General features: G+C 45.2%; 40 non-coding genes and 2 pseudogenes across 40 annotated transcripts; all 42 read right to left on the bottom strand.

Annotated features, from left to right (window-relative positions):
- Positions 1-167: 167 nt before the first annotated feature.
- LOC118962052 lies at positions 168-285 on the bottom strand (annotated as a pseudogene).
- Positions 286-462: 177 nt separating this feature from the next.
- Positions 463-581, bottom strand: LOC118962035. Its single transcript, XR_005049476.1, has one exon. It is a non-coding gene; the product is annotated as a 5S ribosomal RNA (ribosomal RNA).
- Positions 582-841: 260 nt separating this feature from the next.
- Positions 842-960, bottom strand: LOC118962034. The gene has a single exon (XR_005049475.1). It is a non-coding gene; the product is annotated as a 5S ribosomal RNA (ribosomal RNA).
- Positions 961-1,137: 177 nt separating this feature from the next.
- Positions 1,138-1,253, bottom strand: LOC118962053 (annotated as a pseudogene).
- Positions 1,254-1,513: 260 nt separating this feature from the next.
- Positions 1,514-1,632, bottom strand: LOC118962033. The gene has a single exon (XR_005049474.1). It is a non-coding gene; the product is annotated as a 5S ribosomal RNA (ribosomal RNA).
- Positions 1,633-1,890: 258 nt separating this feature from the next.
- LOC118962048 lies at positions 1,891-2,008 on the bottom strand. Its single transcript, XR_005049489.1, has one exon. It is a non-coding gene; the product is annotated as a 5S ribosomal RNA (ribosomal RNA).
- A 261-nt stretch (positions 2,009-2,269) lies between these two features.
- LOC118962032 lies at positions 2,270-2,388 on the bottom strand. The gene has a single exon (XR_005049473.1). It is a non-coding gene; the product is annotated as a 5S ribosomal RNA (ribosomal RNA).
- A 258-nt stretch (positions 2,389-2,646) lies between these two features.
- LOC118962031 lies at positions 2,647-2,765 on the bottom strand. Its single transcript, XR_005049472.1, has one exon. It is a non-coding gene; the product is annotated as a 5S ribosomal RNA (ribosomal RNA).
- A 259-nt stretch (positions 2,766-3,024) lies between these two features.
- On the bottom strand, positions 3,025-3,143 carry LOC118962030. Its single transcript, XR_005049471.1, has one exon. It is a non-coding gene; the product is annotated as a 5S ribosomal RNA (ribosomal RNA).
- A 257-nt stretch (positions 3,144-3,400) lies between these two features.
- LOC118962029 lies at positions 3,401-3,519 on the bottom strand. Its single transcript, XR_005049470.1, has one exon. It is a non-coding gene; the product is annotated as a 5S ribosomal RNA (ribosomal RNA).
- Positions 3,520-3,697: 178 nt separating this feature from the next.
- On the bottom strand, positions 3,698-3,816 carry LOC118962028. Its single transcript, XR_005049469.1, has one exon. It is a non-coding gene; the product is annotated as a 5S ribosomal RNA (ribosomal RNA).
- A 177-nt stretch (positions 3,817-3,993) lies between these two features.
- On the bottom strand, positions 3,994-4,112 carry LOC118962027. Its single transcript, XR_005049468.1, has one exon. It is a non-coding gene; the product is annotated as a 5S ribosomal RNA (ribosomal RNA).
- A 260-nt stretch (positions 4,113-4,372) lies between these two features.
- LOC118962047 lies at positions 4,373-4,490 on the bottom strand. The gene has a single exon (XR_005049488.1). It is a non-coding gene; the product is annotated as a 5S ribosomal RNA (ribosomal RNA).
- Positions 4,491-4,750: 260 nt separating this feature from the next.
- Positions 4,751-4,869, bottom strand: LOC118962025. Its single transcript, XR_005049466.1, has one exon. It is a non-coding gene; the product is annotated as a 5S ribosomal RNA (ribosomal RNA).
- A 260-nt stretch (positions 4,870-5,129) lies between these two features.
- LOC118962024 lies at positions 5,130-5,248 on the bottom strand. The gene has a single exon (XR_005049465.1). It is a non-coding gene; the product is annotated as a 5S ribosomal RNA (ribosomal RNA).
- A 177-nt stretch (positions 5,249-5,425) lies between these two features.
- LOC118962023 lies at positions 5,426-5,544 on the bottom strand. The gene has a single exon (XR_005049464.1). It is a non-coding gene; the product is annotated as a 5S ribosomal RNA (ribosomal RNA).
- A 260-nt stretch (positions 5,545-5,804) lies between these two features.
- On the bottom strand, positions 5,805-5,923 carry LOC118962022. The gene has a single exon (XR_005049463.1). It is a non-coding gene; the product is annotated as a 5S ribosomal RNA (ribosomal RNA).
- Positions 5,924-6,182: 259 nt separating this feature from the next.
- Positions 6,183-6,301, bottom strand: LOC118962021. The gene has a single exon (XR_005049462.1). It is a non-coding gene; the product is annotated as a 5S ribosomal RNA (ribosomal RNA).
- Positions 6,302-6,478: 177 nt separating this feature from the next.
- LOC118962020 lies at positions 6,479-6,597 on the bottom strand. The gene has a single exon (XR_005049461.1). It is a non-coding gene; the product is annotated as a 5S ribosomal RNA (ribosomal RNA).
- Positions 6,598-6,857: 260 nt separating this feature from the next.
- Positions 6,858-6,976, bottom strand: LOC118962019. The gene has a single exon (XR_005049460.1). It is a non-coding gene; the product is annotated as a 5S ribosomal RNA (ribosomal RNA).
- Positions 6,977-7,154: 178 nt separating this feature from the next.
- LOC118962018 lies at positions 7,155-7,273 on the bottom strand. The gene has a single exon (XR_005049459.1). It is a non-coding gene; the product is annotated as a 5S ribosomal RNA (ribosomal RNA).
- Positions 7,274-7,533: 260 nt separating this feature from the next.
- On the bottom strand, positions 7,534-7,652 carry LOC118962017. Its single transcript, XR_005049458.1, has one exon. It is a non-coding gene; the product is annotated as a 5S ribosomal RNA (ribosomal RNA).
- Positions 7,653-7,912: 260 nt separating this feature from the next.
- Positions 7,913-8,030, bottom strand: LOC118962046. Its single transcript, XR_005049487.1, has one exon. It is a non-coding gene; the product is annotated as a 5S ribosomal RNA (ribosomal RNA).
- Positions 8,031-8,288: 258 nt separating this feature from the next.
- On the bottom strand, positions 8,289-8,407 carry LOC118962016. Its single transcript, XR_005049457.1, has one exon. It is a non-coding gene; the product is annotated as a 5S ribosomal RNA (ribosomal RNA).
- A 260-nt stretch (positions 8,408-8,667) lies between these two features.
- Positions 8,668-8,786, bottom strand: LOC118962014. The gene has a single exon (XR_005049455.1). It is a non-coding gene; the product is annotated as a 5S ribosomal RNA (ribosomal RNA).
- A 177-nt stretch (positions 8,787-8,963) lies between these two features.
- Positions 8,964-9,082, bottom strand: LOC118962013. The gene has a single exon (XR_005049454.1). It is a non-coding gene; the product is annotated as a 5S ribosomal RNA (ribosomal RNA).
- A 177-nt stretch (positions 9,083-9,259) lies between these two features.
- Positions 9,260-9,378, bottom strand: LOC118962012. Its single transcript, XR_005049453.1, has one exon. It is a non-coding gene; the product is annotated as a 5S ribosomal RNA (ribosomal RNA).
- A 260-nt stretch (positions 9,379-9,638) lies between these two features.
- Positions 9,639-9,757, bottom strand: LOC118962011. The gene has a single exon (XR_005049452.1). It is a non-coding gene; the product is annotated as a 5S ribosomal RNA (ribosomal RNA).
- Positions 9,758-10,018: 261 nt separating this feature from the next.
- On the bottom strand, positions 10,019-10,137 carry LOC118962010. The gene has a single exon (XR_005049451.1). It is a non-coding gene; the product is annotated as a 5S ribosomal RNA (ribosomal RNA).
- Positions 10,138-10,314: 177 nt separating this feature from the next.
- Positions 10,315-10,433, bottom strand: LOC118962009. The gene has a single exon (XR_005049450.1). It is a non-coding gene; the product is annotated as a 5S ribosomal RNA (ribosomal RNA).
- A 260-nt stretch (positions 10,434-10,693) lies between these two features.
- LOC118962008 lies at positions 10,694-10,812 on the bottom strand. Its single transcript, XR_005049449.1, has one exon. It is a non-coding gene; the product is annotated as a 5S ribosomal RNA (ribosomal RNA).
- Positions 10,813-10,989: 177 nt separating this feature from the next.
- On the bottom strand, positions 10,990-11,108 carry LOC118962007. Its single transcript, XR_005049448.1, has one exon. It is a non-coding gene; the product is annotated as a 5S ribosomal RNA (ribosomal RNA).
- Positions 11,109-11,368: 260 nt separating this feature from the next.
- On the bottom strand, positions 11,369-11,487 carry LOC118962006. Its single transcript, XR_005049447.1, has one exon. It is a non-coding gene; the product is annotated as a 5S ribosomal RNA (ribosomal RNA).
- Positions 11,488-11,664: 177 nt separating this feature from the next.
- LOC118962005 lies at positions 11,665-11,783 on the bottom strand. The gene has a single exon (XR_005049446.1). It is a non-coding gene; the product is annotated as a 5S ribosomal RNA (ribosomal RNA).
- Positions 11,784-11,959: 176 nt separating this feature from the next.
- On the bottom strand, positions 11,960-12,078 carry LOC118962003. The gene has a single exon (XR_005049444.1). It is a non-coding gene; the product is annotated as a 5S ribosomal RNA (ribosomal RNA).
- Positions 12,079-12,255: 177 nt separating this feature from the next.
- LOC118962002 lies at positions 12,256-12,374 on the bottom strand. The gene has a single exon (XR_005049443.1). It is a non-coding gene; the product is annotated as a 5S ribosomal RNA (ribosomal RNA).
- Positions 12,375-12,551: 177 nt separating this feature from the next.
- On the bottom strand, positions 12,552-12,670 carry LOC118962001. The gene has a single exon (XR_005049442.1). It is a non-coding gene; the product is annotated as a 5S ribosomal RNA (ribosomal RNA).
- A 177-nt stretch (positions 12,671-12,847) lies between these two features.
- LOC118962000 lies at positions 12,848-12,966 on the bottom strand. Its single transcript, XR_005049441.1, has one exon. It is a non-coding gene; the product is annotated as a 5S ribosomal RNA (ribosomal RNA).
- Positions 12,967-13,143: 177 nt separating this feature from the next.
- LOC118961999 lies at positions 13,144-13,262 on the bottom strand. The gene has a single exon (XR_005049440.1). It is a non-coding gene; the product is annotated as a 5S ribosomal RNA (ribosomal RNA).
- Positions 13,263-13,440: 178 nt separating this feature from the next.
- LOC118961998 lies at positions 13,441-13,559 on the bottom strand. The gene has a single exon (XR_005049439.1). It is a non-coding gene; the product is annotated as a 5S ribosomal RNA (ribosomal RNA).
- Positions 13,560-13,736: 177 nt separating this feature from the next.
- LOC118961997 lies at positions 13,737-13,855 on the bottom strand. The gene has a single exon (XR_005049438.1). It is a non-coding gene; the product is annotated as a 5S ribosomal RNA (ribosomal RNA).
- Positions 13,856-14,032: 177 nt separating this feature from the next.
- LOC118961996 lies at positions 14,033-14,151 on the bottom strand. The gene has a single exon (XR_005049437.1). It is a non-coding gene; the product is annotated as a 5S ribosomal RNA (ribosomal RNA).
- Positions 14,152-14,286: the final 135 nt, after the last annotated feature.

The raw sequence follows: 14,286 nt of genomic DNA, 5'->3' as shown, positions 1-14,286 counted from the left end.
CTCAAAAAGTGGAAGAAATTGCATATACTGTAGCCATAATTTGTAGCACAGATTGTTGGATGAAATACAAACTAACCTTGCTTACTTATTTCAAAGCGAGGGCACATATTTCAGCCTTGTGGGAAAAAACGGACAAAGAGTTGAAATTCCACAAGGCAGTGACAAAAAGCTTACAGCACTGGTATTCCCAGGCGGTCTCCCATCCAAGTACTAACCAGGCCCGACCCTGCTTAGCTTCCGAGATCGGACGAGATCAGGCGTACTCAGGCCGGTGTGGCCGTAAGCGAAAGGCAATCTCAAAAAGTGGATGAAATTGCATATACTGTAGCCATAATTTGTAGCACAGATTGTTGGATGAAATACAAACTAACCTTGCTTACTTATTTCAAAGCGAGGGCACATATTTCAGCCTTGTGGGAAAAAACGGACAAAGAGTTGAAATTCCACAAGGCAGTGACAAAAAGCTTACAGCACCTGGTATTCCCAGGCGGTCTCCCATCCAAGTACTAACCAGGCCCGACCCTGCTTAGCTTCCGAGATCGGACGAGATCAGGCGTACTCAGGCCGGTGTGGCCGTAAGCGAGAAAACTATCTCTTGGTGCACTATGTAAAGTCAAAGTGAGCCTGATTAACAGCTGTTGCATTTCACCATTTAGATAAGCATCTTTGTGTCACTCAAAAAGTGGAAGAAATTGCATATACTGTAGCCATAATTTGTAGCACAGATTGTTGGATGAAATACAAACTAACCTTGCTTACTTATTTCAAAGCGAGGGCACATATTTCAGCCTTGTGGGAAAAAACGGACAAAGAGTTGAAATTCCACAAGGCAGTGACAAAAAGCTTACAGCACCTGGTATTCCCAGGCGGTCTCCCATCCAAGTACTAACCAGGCCCGACCCTGCTTAGCTTCCGAGATCGGACGAGATCAGGCGTACTCAGGCCGGTGTGGCCGTAAGCGAAAGGCAATCTCAAAAAGTGGATGAAATTGCATATACTGTAGCCATAATTTGTAGCACAGATTGTTGGATGAAATACAAACTAACCTTGCTTACTTATTTCAAAGCGAGGGCACATATTTCAGCCTTGTGGGAAAAAACGGACAAAGAGTTGAAATTCCACAAGGCAGTGACAAAAAGCTTACAGCACCTGGTTCCCAGGCGGTCTCCCATCCAAGTACTAACCAGGCCCGACCCTGCTTAGCTTCCGAGATCGGACGAGATCAGGCGTACTCAGGCGGTGTGGCCGTAAGCGAGAAACTATCTCTTGGTGCACTATGTAAAGTCAAAGTGAGCCTGATTAACAGCTGTTGCATTTCCACCATTTAGATAAGCATCTTTGTGTCACTCAAAAAGTGGAAGAAATTGCATATACTGTAGCCATAATTTGTAGCACAGATTGTTGGATGAAATACAAACTAACCTTGCTTACTTATTTCAAAGCGAGGGCACATATTTCAGCCTTGTGGGAAAAAACGGACAAAGAGTTGAAATTCCACAAGGCAGTGACAAAAAGCTTACAGCACCTGGTATTCCCAGGCGGTCTCCCATCCAAGTACTAACCAGGCCCGACCCTGCTTAGCTTCCGAGATCGGACGAGATCAGGCGTACTCAGGCCGGTGTGGCCGTAAGCGAGAAACTATCTCTTGGTGCACTATGTAAAGTCAAAGTGAGCCTGATTAACAGCTGTTGCATTTCCACATTTAGATAAGCATCTTTGTGTCACTCAAAAAGTGGAAGAAATTGCATATACTGTAGCCATAATTTGTAGCACAGATTGTGGATGAAATACAAACTAACCTTGCTTACTTATTTCAAAGCGAGGGCACATATTTCAGCCTTGTGGGAAAAAACGGACAAAGAGTTGAAATTCCACAAGGCAGTGACAAAAAGCTTACAGCACCTGGTATTCCCAGGCGGTCTCCCATCCAAGTACTAACCAGGCCCGACCCTGCTTAGCTTCCGAGATCGGACGAGATCAGGCGTACTCAGGCGGTGTGGCCGTAAGCGAGAAACTATCTCTTGGTGCACTATGTAAAGTCAAAGTGAGCCTGATTAACAGCTGTTGCATTTCCACCATTTAGATAAGCATCTTTGTGTCACTCAAAAAGTGGAAGAAATTGCATATACTGTAGCCATAATTTGTAGCACAGATTGTTGGATGAAATACAAACTAACCTTGCTTACTTATTTCAAAGCGAGGGCACATATTTCAGCCTTGTGGGGAAAAAACGGACAAAGAGTTGAAATTCCACAAGGCAGTGACAAAAAGCTTACAGCACCTGGTATTCCCAGGCGGTCTCCCATCCAAGTACTAACCAGGCCCGACCCTGCTTAGCTTCCGAGATCGGACGAGATCAGGCGTACTCAGGCCGGTGTGGCCGTAAGCGAGAAACTATCTCTTGGTGCACTATGTAAAGTCAAAGTGAGCCTGATTAACAGCTGTTGCATTTCACCATTTAGATAAGCATCTTTGTGTCACTCAAAAAGTGGAAGAAATTGCATATACTGTAGCCATAATTTGTAGCACAGATTGTTGGATGAAATACAAACTAACCTTGCTTACTTATTCAAAGCGAGGGCACATATTTCAGCCTTGTGGGAAAAAACGGACAAAGAGTTGAAATTCCACAAGGCAGTGACAAAAAGCTTACAGCACCTGGTATTCCCAGGCGGTCTCCCATCCAAGTACTAACCAGGCCCGACCCTGCTTAGCTTCCGAGATCGGACGAGATCAGGCGTACTCAGGCCGGTGTGGCCGTAAGCGAGAAACTATCTCTTGGTGCACATGTAAAGTCAAAGTGAGCCTGATTAACAGCTGTGCATTTCCACCATTTAGATAAGCATCTTTGTGTCACTCAAAAAGTGGAAGAAATTGCATATACTGTAGCCATAATTTGTAGCACAGATTGTTGGATGAAATACAAACTAACCTTGCTTACTTATTTCAAAGCGAGGGCACATATTTCAGCCTTGTGGGAAAAAAACGGACAAAGAGTTGAAATTCCACAAGGCAGTGACAAAAAGCTTACAGCACCTGGTATTCCCAGGCGGTCTCCCATCCAAGTACTAACCAGGCCCGACCCTGCTTAGCTTCCGAGATCGGACGAGATCAGGCGTACTCAGGCCGGTGTGGCCGTAAGCGAGAAACTATTCTTGGTGCACTATGTAAAGCAAAGTGAGCCTGATTAACAGCTGTTGCATTTCCACCATTTAGATAAGCATCTTTGTGTCACTCAAAAAGTGGAAGAAATTGCATATACTGTAGCCATAATTGTAGCACAGATTGTTGGATGAAATACAAACTAACCTTGCTTACTTATTTCAAAGCGAGGGCACATATTTCAGCCTTGTGGGAAAAAACGGACAAAGAGTTGAAATTCCACAAGGCAGTGACAAAAAGCTTACAGCACCTGGTATTCCCAGGCGGTCTCCCATCCAAGTACTAACCAGGCCCGACCCTGCTTAGCTTCCGAGATCGGACGAGATCAGGCGTACTCAGGCCGGTGTGGCCGTAAGCGAAAGGCAATCTCAAAAAGTGGATGAAATTGCATATACTGTAGCCATAATTTGTAGCACAGATTGTTGGATGAAATACAAACTAACCTTGCTTACTTATTTCAAAGCGAGGGCACATATTTCAGCCTTGTGGGAAAAAAACGGACAAAGAGTTGAAATTCCACAAGGCAGTGACAAAAAGCTTACAGCACCTGGTATTCCCAGGCGGTCTCCCATCCAAGTACTAACCAGGCCCGACCCTGCTTAGCTTCCGAGATCGGACGAGATCAGGCGTACTCAGGCCGGTGTGGCCGTAAGCGAAAGGCAATCTCAAAAAGTGGATGAAATTGCATATACTGTAGCCATAATTTGTAGCACAGATTGTTGGATGAAATACAAACTAACCTTGCTTACTTATTTCAAAGCGAGGGCACATATTTCAGCCTTGTGGGAAAAAACGGACAAAGAGTTGAAATTCCACAAGGCAGTGACAAAAAGCTTACAGCACCTGGTATTCCCAGGCGGTCTCCCATCCAAGTACTAACCAGGCCCGACCCTGCTTAGCTTCCGAGATCGGACGAGATCAGGCGTACTCAGGCCGGTGTGGCCGTAAGCGAGAAACTATCTCTTGGTGCACTATGTAAAGTCAAAGTGAGCCTGATTAACAGCTGTTGCATTTCCACCATTTAGATAAGCATCTTTGTGTCACTCAAAAAGTGGAAGAAATTGCATATACTGTAGCCATAATTTGTAGCACAGATTGTTGGATGAAATACAAACTAACCTTGCTTACTTATTTCAAAGCGAGGGCACATATTTCAGCCTTGTGGGAAAAAACGGACAAAGAGTTGAAATTCCACAAGGCAGTGACAAAAAGCTTACAGCACCTGGTATTCCCAGGCGGTCTCCCATCCAAGTACTAACCAGGCCCGACCCTGCTTAGCTTCCGAGATCGGACGAGATCAGGCGTACTCAGGCGGTGTGGCCGTAAGCGAGAAACTATCTCTTGGTGCACTATGTAAAGTCAAAGTGAGCCTGATTAACAGCTGTTGCATTTCCACCATTTAGATAAGCATCTTTGTGTCACTCAAAAAGTGGAAGAAATTGCATATACTGTAGCCATAATTTGTAGCACAGATTGTTGGATGAAATACAAACTAACCTTGCTTACTTATTTCAAAGCGAGGGCACATATTTCAGCCTTGTGGGAAAAAACGGACAAAGAGTTGAAATTCCACAAGGCAGTGACAAAAAGCTTACAGCACCTGGTATTCCCAGGCGGTCTCCCATCCAAGTACTAACCAGGCCCGACCCTGCTTAGCTTCCGAGATCGGACGAGATCAGGCGTACTCAGGCCGGTGTGGCCGTAAGCGAGAAACTATCTCTTGGTGCACTATGTAAAGTCAAAGTGAGCCTGATTAACAGCTGTTGCATTTCCACCATTTAGATAAGCATCTTTGTGTCACTCAAAAAGTGGAAGAAATTGCATATACTGTAGCCATAATTTGTAGCACAGATTGTTGGATGAAATACAAACTAACCTTGCTTACTTATTTCAAAGCGAGGGCACATATTTCAGCCTTGTGGGAAAAAACGGACAAAGAGTTGAAATTCCACAAGGCAGTGACAAAAAGCTTACAGCACCTGGTATTCCCAGGCGGTCTCCCATCCAAGTACTAACCAGGCCCGACCCTGCTTAGCTTCCGAGATCGGACGAGATCAGGCGTACTCAGGCCGGTGTGGCCGTAAGCGAAAGGCAATCTCAAAAAGTGGATGAAATTGCATATACTGTAGCCATAATTTGTAGCACAGATTGTTGGATGAAATACAAACTAACCTTGCTTACTTATTTCAAAGCGAGGGCACATATTTCAGCCTTGTGGGAAAAAACGGACAAAGAGTTGAAATTCCACAAGGCAGTGACAAAAAGCTTACAGCACCTGGTATTCCCAGGCGGTCTCCCATCCAAGTACTAACCAGGCCCGACCCTGCTTAGCTTCCGAGATCGGACGAGATCAGGCGTACTCAGGCCGGTGTGGCCGTAAGCGAGAAACTATCTCTTGGTGCACTATGTAAAGTCAAAGTGAGCCTGATTAACAGCTGTTGCATTTCCACCATTTAGATAAGCATCTTTGTGTCACTCAAAAAGTGGAAGAAATTGCATATACTGTAGCCATAATTTGTAGCACAGATTGTTGGATGAAATACAAACTAACCTTGCTTACTTATTTCAAAGCGAGGGCACATATTTCAGCCTTGTGGGAAAAAACGGACAAAGAGTTGAAATTCCACAAGGCAGTGACAAAAAGCTTACAGCACCTGGTATTCCCAGGCGGTCTCCCATCCAAGTACTAACCAGGCCCGACCCTGCTTAGCTTCCGAGATCGGACGAGATCAGGCGTACTCAGGCCGGTGTGGCCGTAAGCGAGAAACTATCTCTTGGTGCACTATGTAAAGTCAAAGTGAGCCTGATTAACAGCTGTTGCATTTCCACCATTTAGATAAGCATCTTGTGTCACTCAAAAAGTGGAAGAAATTGCATATACTGTAGCCATAATTTGTAGCACAGATTGTTGGATGAAATACAAACTAACCTTGCTTACTTATTTCAAAGCGAGGGCACATATTTCAGCCTTGTGGAAAAAAACGGACAAAGAGTTGAAATTCCACAAGGCAGTGACAAAAAGCTTACAGCACCTGGTATTCCCAGGCGGTCTCCCATCCAAGTACTAACCAGGCCCGACCCTGCTTAGCTTCCGAGATCGGACGAGATCAGGCGTACTCAGGCCGGTGTGGCCGTAAGCGAAAGGCAATCTCAAAAAGTGGATGAAATTGCATATACTGTAGCCATAATTTGTAGCACAGATTGTTGGATGAAATACAAACTAACCTTGCTTACTTATTTCAAAGCGAGGGCACATATTTCAGCCTTGTGGGAAAAAACGGACAAAGAGTTGAAATTCCACAAGGCAGTGACAAAAAGCTTACAGCACCTGGTATTCCCAGGCGGTCTCCCATCCAAGTACTAACCAGGCCCGACCCTGCTTAGCTTCCGAGATCGGACGAGATCAGGCGTACTCAGGCCGGTGTGGCCGTAAGCGAGAAACTATCTCTTGGTGCACTATGTAAAGTCAAAGTGAGCCTGATTAACAGCTGTTGCATTTCCACCATTTAGATAAGCATCTTTGTGTCACTCAAAAAGTGGAAGAAATTGCATATACTGTAGCCATAATTTGTAGCACAGATTGTTGGATGAAATACAAACTAACCTTGCTTACTTATTTCAAAGCGAGGGCACATATTTCAGCCTTGTGGGAAAAAACGGACAAAGAGTTGAAATTCCACAAGGCAGTGACAAAAAGCTTACAGCACCTGGTATTCCCAGGCGGTCTCCCATCCAAGTACTAACCAGGCCCGACCCTGCTTAGCTTCCGAGATCGGACGAGATCAGGCGTACTCAGGCCGGTGTGGCCGTAAGCGAAAGGCAATCTCAAAAAGTGGATGAAATTGCATATACTGTAGCCATAATTTGTAGCACAGATTGTTGGATGAAATACAAACTAACCTTGCTTACTTATTTCAAAGCGAGGGCACATATTTCAGCCTTGTGGGGAAAAAACGGACAAAGAGTTGAAATTCCACAAGGCAGTGACAAAAAGCTTACAGCACCTGGTATTCCCAGGCGGTCTCCCATCCAAGTACTAACCAGGCCCGACCCTGCTTAGCTTCCGAGATCGGACGAGATCAGGCGTACTCAGGCCGGTGTGGCCGTAAGCGAGAAACTATCTCTTGGTGCACTATGTAAAGTCAAAGTGAGCCTGATTAACAGCTGTTGCATTTCCACCATTTAGATAAGCATCTTTGTGTCACTCAAAAAGTGGAAGAAATTGCATATACTGTAGCCATAATTTGTAGCACAGATTGTTGGATGAAATACAAACTAACCTTGCTTACTTATTTCAAAGCGAGGGCACATATTTCAGCCTTGTGGGAAAAAACGGACAAAGAGTTGAAATTCCACAAGGCAGTGACAAAAAGCTTACAGCACCTGGTATTCCCAGGCGGTCTCCCATCCAAGTACTAACCAGGCCCGACCCTGCTTAGCTTCCGAGATCGGACGAGATCAGGCGTACTCAGGCCGGTGTGGCCGTAAGCGAGAAACTATCTCTTGGTGCACTATGTAAAGTCAAAGTGAGCCTGATTAACAGCTGTTGCATTTCCACCATTTAGATAAGCATCTTTGTGTCACTCAAAAAGTGGAAGAAATTGCATATACTGTAGCCATAATTTGTAGCACAGATTGTTGGATGAAATACAAACTAACCTTGCTTACTTATTTCAAAGCGAGGGCACATATTTCAGCCTTGTGGGAAAAAACGGACAAAGAGTTGAAATTCCACAAGGCAGTGACAAAAAGCTTACAGCACCTGGTATTCCCAGGCGGTCTCCCATCCAAGTACTAACCAGGCCCGACCCTGCTTAGCTTCCGAGATCGGACGAGATCAGGCGTACTCAGGCGGTGTGGCCGTAAGCGAGAAACTATCTCTTGGTGCACTATGTAAAGTCAAAGTGAGCCTGATTAACAGCTGTTGCATTTCCACCATTTAGAAGCATCTTTGTGTCACTCAAAAAGTGGAAGAAATTGCATATACTGTAGCCATAATTTGTAGCACAGATTGTTGGATGAAATACAAACTAACCTTGCTTACTTATTTCAAAGCGAGGGCACATATTTCAGCCTTGTGGGAAAAAACGGACAAAGAGTTGAAATTCCACAAGGCAGTGACAAAAAGCTTACAGCACCTGGTATTCCCAGGCGGTCTCCCATCCAAGTACTAACCAGGCCCGACCCTGCTTAGCTTCCGAGATCGGACGAGATCAGGCGTACTCAGGCCGGTGTGGCCGTAAGCGAGAAACTATCTCTTGGTGCACTATGTAAAGTCAAAGTGAGCCTGATTAACAGCTGTTGCATTTCCACCATTTAGATAAGCATCTTTGTGTCACTCAAAAAGTGGAAGAAATTGCATATACTGTAGCCATAATTTGTAGCACAGATTGTTGGATGAAATACAAACTAACCTTGCTTACTTATTTCAAAGCGAGGGCACATATTTCAGCCTTGTGGGAAAAAACGGACAAAGAGTTGAAATTCCACAAGGCAGTGACAAAAAGCTTACAGCACCTGGTATTCCCAGGCGGTCTCCCATCCAAGTACTAACCAGGCCCGACCCTGCTTAGCTTCCGAGATCGGACGAGATCAGGCGTACTCAGGCCGGTGTGGCCGTAAGCGAAAGGCAATCTCAAAAAGTGGATGAAATTGCATATACTGTAGCCATAATTTGTAGCACAGATTGTTGGATGAAATACAAACTAACCTTGCTTACTTATTTCAAAGCGAGGGCACATATTTCAGCCTTGTGGGAAAAAACGGACAAAGAGTTGAAATTCCACAAGGCAGTGACAAAAAGCTTACAGCACCTGGTATTCCCAGGCGGTCTCCCATCCAAGTACTAACCAGGCCCGACCCTGCTTAGCTTCCGAGATCGGACGAGATCAGGCGTACTCAGGCCGGTGTGGCCGTAAGCGAAAGGCAATCTCAAAAAGTGGATGAAATTGCATATACTGTAGCCATAATTTGTAGCACAGATTGTTGGATGAAATACAAACTAACCTTGCTTACTTATTTCAAAGCGAGGGCACATATTTCAGCCTTGTGGGAAAAAACGGACAAAGAGTTGAAATTCCACAAGGCAGTGACAAAAAGCTTACAGCACCTGGTATTCCCAGGCGGTCTCCCATCCAAGTACTAACCAGGCCCGACCCTGCTTAGCTTCCGAGATCGGACGAGATCAGGCGTACTCAGGCCGGTGTGGCCGTAAGCGAGAAACTATCTCTTGGTGCACTATGTAAAGTCAAAGTGAGCCTGATTAACAGCTGTTGCATTTCCACCATTTAGATAAGCATCTTTGTGTCACTCAAAAAGTGGAAGAAATTGCATATACTGTAGCCATAATTTGTAGCACAGATTGTTGGATGAAATACAAACTAACCTTGCTTACTTATTTCAAAGCGAGGGCACATATTTCAGCCTTGTGGGAAAAAACGGACAAAGAGTTGAAATTCCACAAGGCAGTGACAAAAAGCTTACAGCACCTGGTATTCCCAGGCGGTCTCCCATCCAAGTACTAACCAGGCCCGACCCTGCTTAGCTTCCGAGATCGGACGAGATCAGGCGTACTCAGGCCGGTGTGGCCGTAAGCGAGAAACTATCTCTTGGTGCACTATGTAAAGTCAAAGTGAGCCTGATTAACAGCTGTTGCATTTCCACCATTTAGATAAGCATCTTTGTGTCACTCAAAAAGTGGAAGAAATTGCATATACTGTAGCCATAATTTGTAGCACAGATTGTTGGATGAAATACAAACTAACCTTGCTTACTTATTTCAAAGCGAGGGCACATATTTCAGCCTTGTGGGAAAAAAACGGACAAAGAGTTGAAATTCCACAAGGCAGTGACAAAAAGCTTACAGCACCTGGTATTCCCAGGCGGTCTCCCATCCAAGTACTAACCAGGCCCGACCCTGCTTAGCTTCCGAGATCGGACGAGATCAGGCGTACTCAGGCCGGTGTGGCCGTAAGCGAAAGGCAATCTCAAAAAGTGGATGAAATTGCATATACTGTAGCCATAATTTGTAGCACAGATTGTTGGATGAAATACAAACTAACCTTGCTTACTTATTTCAAAGCGAGGGCACATATTTCAGCCTTGTGGGAAAAAACGGACAAAGAGTTGAAATTCCACAAGGCAGTGACAAAAAGCTTACAGCACCTGGTATTCCCAGGCGGTCTCCCATCCAAGTACTAACCAGGCCCGACCCTGCTTAGCTTCCGAGATCGGACGAGATCAGGCGTACTCAGGCCGGTGTGGCCGTAAGCGAGAAACTATCTCTTGGTGCACTATGTAAAGTCAAAGTGAGCCTGATTAACAGCTGTTGCATTTCCACCATTTAGATAAGCATCTTTGTGTCACTCAAAAAGTGGAAGAAATTGCATATACTGTAGCCATAATTTGTAGCACAGATTGTTGGATGAAATACAAACTAACCTTGCTTACTTATTTCAAAGCGAGGGCACATATTTCAGCCTTGTGGGAAAAAACGGACAAAGAGTTGAAATTCCACAAGGCAGTGACAAAAAGCTTACAGCACCTGGTATTCCCAGGCGGTCTCCCATCCAAGTACTAACCAGGCCCGACCCTGCTTAGCTTCCGAGATCGGACGAGATCAGGCGTACTCAGGCCGGTGTGGCCGTAAGCGAAAGGCAATCTCAAAAAGTGGATGAAATTGCATATACTGTAGCCATAATTTGTAGCACAGATTGTTGGATGAAATACAAACTAACCTTGCTTACTTATTTCAAAGCGAGGGCACATATTTCAGCCTTGTGGGAAAAAACGGACAAAGAGTTGAAATTCCACAAGGCAGTGACAAAAAGCTTACAGCACCTGGTATTCCCAGGCGGTCTCCCATCCAAGTACTAACCAGGCCCGACCCTGCTTAGCTTCCGAGATCGGACGAGATCAGGCGTACTCAGGCCGGTGTGGCCGTAAGCGAGAAACTATCTCTTGGTGCACTATGTAAAGTCAAAGTGAGCCTGATTAACAGCTGTTGCATTTCCACCATTTAGATAAGCATCTTTGTGTCACTCAAAAAGTGGAAGAAATTGCATATACTGTAGCCATAATTTGTAGCACAGATTGTTGGATGAAATACAAACTAACCTTGCTTACTTATTTCAAAGCGAGGGCACATATTTCAGCCTTGTGGGAAAAAACGGACAAAGAGTTGAAATTCCACAAGGCAGTGACAAAAAGCTTACAGCACCTGGTATTCCCAGGCGGTCTCCCATCCAAGTACTAACCAGGCCCGACCCTGCTTAGCTTCCGAGATCGGACGAGATCAGGCGTACTCAGGCCGGTGTGGCCGTAAGCGAAAGGCAATCTCAAAAAGTGGATGAAATTGCATATACTGTAGCCATAATTTGTAGCACAGATTGTTGGATGAAATACAAACTAACCTTGCTTACTTATTTCAAAGCGAGGGCACATATTTCAGCCTTGTGGGAAAAAACGGACAAAGAGTTGAAATTCCACAAGGCAGTGACAAAAAGCTTACAGCACCTGGTATTCCCAGGCGGTCTCCCATCCAAGTACTAACCAGGCCCGACCCTGCTTAGCTTCCGAGATCGGACGAGATCAGGCGTACTCAGGCCGGTGTGGCCGTAAGCGAAAGGCAATCTCAAAAAGTGGATGAAATTGCATATACTGTAGCCATAATTTGTAGCACAGATTGTTGGATGAAATACAAACTAACTTGCTTACTTATTTCAAAGCGAGGGCACATATTTCAGCCTTGTGGGAAAAAACGGACAAAGAGTTGAAATTCCACAAGGCAGTGACAAAAAGCTTACAGCACCTGGTATTCCCAGGCGGTCTCCCATCCAAGTACTAACCAGGCCCGACCCTGCTTAGCTTCCGAGATCGGACGAGATCAGGCGTACTCAGGCCGGTGTGGCCGTAAGCGAAAGGCAATCTCAAAAAGTGGATGAAATTGCATATACTGTAGCCATAATTTGTAGCACAGATTGTTGGATGAAATACAAACTAACCTTGCTTACTTATTTCAAAGCGAGGGCACATATTTCAGCCTTGTGGAAAAAAACGGACAAAGAGTTGAAATTCCACAAGGCAGTGACAAAAAGCTTACAGCACCTGGTATTCCCAGGCGGTCTCCCATCCAAGTACTAACCAGGCCCGACCCTGCTTAGCTTCCGAGATCGGACGAGATCAGGCGTACTCAGGCCGGTGTGGCCGTAAGCGAAAGGCAATCTCAAAAAGTGGATGAAATTGCATATACTGTAGCCATAATTTGTAGCACAGATTGTTGGATGAAATACAAACTAACCTTGCTTACTTATTTCAAAGCGAGGGCACATATTTCAGCCTTGTGGGAAAAAACGGACAAAGAGTTGAAATTCCACAAGGCAGTGACAAAAAGCTTACAGCACCTGGTATTCCCAGGCGGTCTCCCATCCAAGTACTAACCAGGCCCGACCCTGCTTAGCTTCCGAGATCGGACGAGATCAGGCGTACTCAGGCCGGTGTGGCCGTAAGCGAAAGGCAATCTCAAAAAGTGGATGAAATTGCATATACTGTAGCCATAATTTGTAGCACAGATTGTTGGATGAAATACAAACTAACCTTGCTTACTTATTTCAAAGCGAGGGCACATATTTCAGCCTTGTGGGAAAAAACGGACAAAGAGTTGAAATTCCACAAGGCAGTGACAAAAAGCTTACAGCACCTGGTATTCCCAGGCGGTCTCCCATCCAAGTACTAACCAGGCCCGACCCTGCTTAGCTTCCGAGATCGGACGAGATCAGGCGTACTCAGGCCGGTGTGGCCGTAAGCGAAAGGCAATCTCAAAAAGTGGATGAAATTGCATATACTGTAGCCATAATTTGTAGCACAGATTGTTGGATGAAATACAAACTAACCTTGCTTACTTATTTCAAAGCGAGGGCACATATTTCAGCCTTGTGGGAAAAAACGGACAAAGAGTTGAAATTCCACAAGGCAGTGACAAAAAGCTTACAGCACCTGGTATTCCCAGGCGGTCTCCCATCCAAGTACTAACCAGGCCCGACCCTGCTTAGCTTCCGAGATCGGACGAGATCAGGCGTACTCAGGCCGGTGTGGCCGTAAGCGAAAGGCAATCTCAAAAAGTGGATGAAATTGCATATACTGTAGCCATAATTTGTAGCACAGATTGTTGGATGAAATACAAACTAACCTTGCTTACTTATTTCAAAGCGAGGGCACATATTTCAGCCTTGTGGGGAAAAAACGGACAAAGAGTTGAAATTCCACAAGGCAGTGACAAAAAGCTTACAGCACCTGGTATTCCCAGGCGGTCTCCCATCCAAGTACTAACCAGGCCCGACCCTGCTTAGCTTCCGAGATCGGACGAGATCAGGCGTACTCAGGCCGGTGTGGCCGTAAGCGAAAGGCAATCTCAAAAAGTGGATGAAATTGCATATACTGTAGCCATAATTTGTAGCACAGATTGTTGGATGAAATACAAACTAACCTTGCTTACTTATTTCAAAGCGAGGGCACATATTTCAGCCTTGTGGGAAAAAACGGACAAAGAGTTGAAATTCCACAAGGCAGTGACAAAAAGCTTACAGCACCTGGTATTCCCAGGCGGTCTCCCATCCAAGTACTAACCAGGCCCGACCCTGCTTAGCTTCCGAGATCGGACGAGATCAGGCGTACTCAGGCCGGTGTGGCCGTAAGCGAAAGGCAATCTCAAAAAGTGGATGAAATTGCATATACTGTAGCCATAATTTGTAGCACAGATTGTTGGATGAAATACAAACTAACCTTGCTTACTTATTTCAAAGCGAGGGCACATATTTCAGCCTTGTGGGAAAAAACGGACAAAGAGTTGAAATTCCACAAGGCAGTGACAAAAAGCTTACAGCACCTGGTATTCCCAGGCGGTCTCCCATCCAAGTACTAACCAGGCCCGACCCTGCTTAGCTTCCGAGATCGGACGAGATCAGGCGTACTCAGGCCGGTGTGGCCGTAAGCGAAAGGCAATCTCAAAAAGTGGAAGAAATTGCATATACTGTAGCCATAATTTGTAGCACAGATTGTTGGATGAAATACAAACTAACCTTGCTTACTTATTTCAAAGCGAGGGCACATATTTCAGCCTTGTGGGAA

This window comes from Oncorhynchus mykiss, unplaced genomic scaffold, assembly GCF_013265735.2.
Source record: "Oncorhynchus mykiss isolate Arlee unplaced genomic scaffold, USDA_OmykA_1.1 un_scaffold_713, whole genome shotgun sequence".
Classification (NCBI taxonomy): domain Eukaryota; kingdom Metazoa; phylum Chordata; class Actinopteri; order Salmoniformes; family Salmonidae; genus Oncorhynchus; species Oncorhynchus mykiss.
This window is presented reverse-complemented; position numbering and strand designations above follow the sequence as displayed.